The following is a 3,524-nucleotide window of genomic DNA, read 5'->3' as shown; positions in this document are numbered from 1 at the left end:
GGAGTCGCGCAGCGGGGGCGGCGGCTCCCCCTTTTCACCGAGGCTGTTCTTCTGCGCCCCGTTTTCTTTGCACGCAGACGCGGGTACGCTGAGTGCGGCGATGTGCCAGTTCAGTTGGCGTTTTCCCGCCACCGTGGTCGCATCTTGCACTGTGAGCGAAGCACCGTATGTAGGTTTTTCGCTGGTGATTATCACGAAGATCGTTTTGTTCAAATTGGAGCGCGAACTAACGCATTTAAGTCTTCGGAGGAATCCGCTCTTGGGTGGCAGCTTCTGCGCAAGGAGGACGTGTTTAAGAAGTTCAACAGTCGCAGGCGTTTTGGATTCTGGGCGAAAAGCCGGCGCGGGCGGAGGGAGCGTCTGCACTTTGGTGAGTGTTTTATTTTTTCCTATTCGTGTTTGTGCCAGTCTTGTACAGTGTGTTACGAGGTGAAGCACGCATGTAAATATTTCTAGCAGGCAAACCAGCCTCATCGGAAAAAAAAAGGAGGGGGAGAGAGAGAGAGAACGAGGCTTGTCTCTACGCGGACGCTGGGGCCGATGGAACGCCAGCTGGAATGGCTACATTTTCTTTCTTTTTTTTTAGCCGGTGACCGTTTTTGACGGATTGTCCGGCACAGTGCTGTACTCTTTCGATACGCTACTCGCGCTGAGACGGACACATTATCGAGATCATAATATGCCTCTGTCACACATTGTGGATTATTGAATCTGTGCAGCTCCACCATTTTTGCAGTGTTTGTTTTTGTTTCCACTCATTTTAGTGCCTATAGTTGGTAATTTTGCTTCAAGTTTTCTGGGTAGTAATGCTTGTGACTTGCACTTTGCTATTTATATTCACAATAGGATCTTTGACGGCAGCATATATTGTTTATCAGGGAGAAATGAACGATGTGGTAGTGCTGCCGAGCTGTGGAGGCGGCGGTCGATGCCGTCTAAGCAGTGAAAGACAGTGACAACTCATTTTAGACAAGAAATTTCTTGAGCTATGACGTGGAGCAGCGCACAAATGCCTTTGCTCTATTTTTAGGTTAGTATATACCGCAACTTAATTATGATTTATATTGTTTATTTCAGCATCACATGCGAGGAGTTCCCGGACGTATCAGCGTTTTACGCAAAGAACAGCCTGGCGTCATACCTTGCACATGAATTGAAATAAAGCAAATAAACAGCCCAGCTCATGTTATGGGTTCACCAAAGATGCATATTTTTTCTTTCTCATTAACGCGCATTTTTTATTCTGTGTTCCCTTTCCGCTGCGGATTAACAGAAAATGCTGCGTGATCAACGGTTAGCCAGGAGCAGGCACGAGGTGGTTTACATTAATGCAAAAGTAGCACAGCACATATCCTTGCTGCGGTCAGTCAACACATTCTATGTTCTGTTCGACCAATCAACAATTTAGTCAGTTTAGTGTAGGTTAATGAGTGAGTATAATGGGGCTTAAAAGATCAAGATCTGTTTTGTTCTTTTATGCCTCACTATGCTTATCATTAACCAGCACTGATCAGACAGGATTGTTGATTGGTCGGGCAGAACATAGAATGTGGTGACTTATCGCAGCTAGGAGATGTACTGTACTACTTTTGCATTAACGAAAATCACCCCGTGTCTGCGCCTGGCAAACCGATGGTCGTGTACTATTTTCTGTTGTTCAGGAGTGGAAAGGTAGCAGAAAATCAAAAAGCGTCACTTGCAGAGTTTCTGAAGCATTTGAGCCTGAAATCAACAGAATTTCAGTTGCGCGAATTATAAAAGCGCTCTTAAGAAACACATGGGCCACTATTTCATAAGCGCTCAACAAGAGGTCAACACTGCATCATCCGAGATGTTGCCGATTATCAACAGACTTTCAACAGCGTGTATTGACACAACGCTTTCGAATTTCTATAGAAACCCTACATGCATTTTTGTAAGGGTACTTCCGGAAATGCGGTTTTGTGCCTAAAATACGAGGTACAGTCGACATTAGAAATAAATCAGAGAGCCGTTGGACGATTAGCACTAGGTGCCCACGGCAAAACCACAAATGAGGCGGTACAGGGAGATATGGGCTGGGCATCTTTCGAAGTACGAGAAGCTCAGAGTAAAATATTATATGAGGAACGCCTGAGGAAATTGGACAGTAACAGATGGACAGCTAAAGCATTTAAATACCTATACCTAAAAGCGTTGACTCACAATGGAGGAAAAGAACTAGGAAACTAACCAGTAAGTATACTGGTCACAAGGACAAAGAAATAAAGAGCGTTAAGCAACAGGTGAAAAACACAGAAGGTAAAAATTGGATAAATTCGATGGATAAGAAACAGAGTGTGGAATTATAACGAAAGTGGAAAATGCAGATCAGGAAGGAAGCTTTCTTTGATAACTCAAGAGGCAGTGCCCTACTTTTTGAAGCTAGATCAGGGTGCCTTAGAACACGCAGCTACAAAAAGAAATTTAACAATGGAGATGACGCATGCGCTGTATATGTGGTAACTCCAGTGAAACAATTGACCATATTATACTCGAATGTAATGGTATCTATCCGGAAGTCGATGCAGGGGCAGTCACTGTTCCTGAAGCTCTGGGGTTTAGAGATACCAGTGGCCGGGTGAATAAACCGGCGGCGGAAGCTAGCAAAAAACGACTAGAAGATTGATGGCTTAAAAGCGGAAAAGTGACATAATGTTAGTAATGTAGAAACAAATATTTAATAAATAGAACGATGGTATAGTTAACCAATCTAAAACAATAATTAAGATATAGGGATAAAAATGAGCATGATAGCATGCTACCACCCCATTTCAAAGGGACGCTCCTATATTCCATCCATCCATACATCCATCCACGGTGTCATGTTGGGCTCCGCGGCTACTTTTCAACAGCTTCTTACAGGCTTCTGGTACAGTGGCTAGAATAGGGGATTAGGGAATTATTCTAGCCACTGTACTTCTGGACATCAGAGCAGTGAACGCCACTGCACTCGTCTGACGATCCCCTACAATGCGTTTTACCTGCTTCTCTGAAAGGTCTGCGCTCCTGTATAGACGCCAATAATATCTGGAGCAAGCGATTCGCACAAGTGAAAAGCCGCCGAATCCCAGAGCCGTTTCCCCCACCAGTCCCCATGAAACCAATGTTTTCACGCCTGCAATGCCCTTTTTACCTGGTGATCGGGATTGAAATATCACGCCCTCATTTTTACTTTTGTGTACAACTAATCTTGTCATGCCACTGCCAGTTACGCCCATTTCTACCTGCCTCTATCCGCAACTCTTGCTGAACTCAGGTTTCTTATTACACCTACTACTCCTCCTTACGCATAAGCTCGTTAACACGTTGCCCGTGCCGATCACGTCCAATAGCCCGTCCAGGCTTCTTGACTGGCAGATCTCATAGCAGGACAGCTACTGCCTCGCCAGCGCATGGTCTCTCTCTCACCTCACTCCCTCGTCTTGCTCTGTCGACATCTCGCTACGTCGAGTTTACCAAAAACCCTCTGTCGCGCTATTTCGCCTTTTACCGTGTCCTATGCG

The 3,524-nt window shown here is 45.1% G+C and overlaps 1 long non-coding RNA gene across 1 annotated transcript; it reads left to right on the top strand.

Annotated features, from left to right (window-relative positions):
* Positions 1-230: 230 nt before the first annotated feature.
* On the top strand, positions 231-1,206 carry LOC146179605 (uncharacterized). The gene is made up of 2 exons (XR_014700933.1): positions 231-370; positions 1,078-1,206. It is a non-coding gene; the product is annotated as an uncharacterized LOC146179605 (long non-coding RNA).
* The last annotated feature ends 2,318 nt before the right edge of the window (positions 1,207-3,524 follow it).

The sequence above is a fragment of the Amblyomma maculatum genome, chromosome 9 (assembly GCF_055883805.1).
Source record: "Amblyomma maculatum isolate TAMU_Amacu chromosome 9, ASM5588380v1, whole genome shotgun sequence".
NCBI classification, from domain to species: Eukaryota; Metazoa; Arthropoda; class Arachnida; order Ixodida; family Ixodidae; genus Amblyomma; species Amblyomma maculatum.
This window is presented reverse-complemented; position numbering and strand designations above follow the sequence as displayed.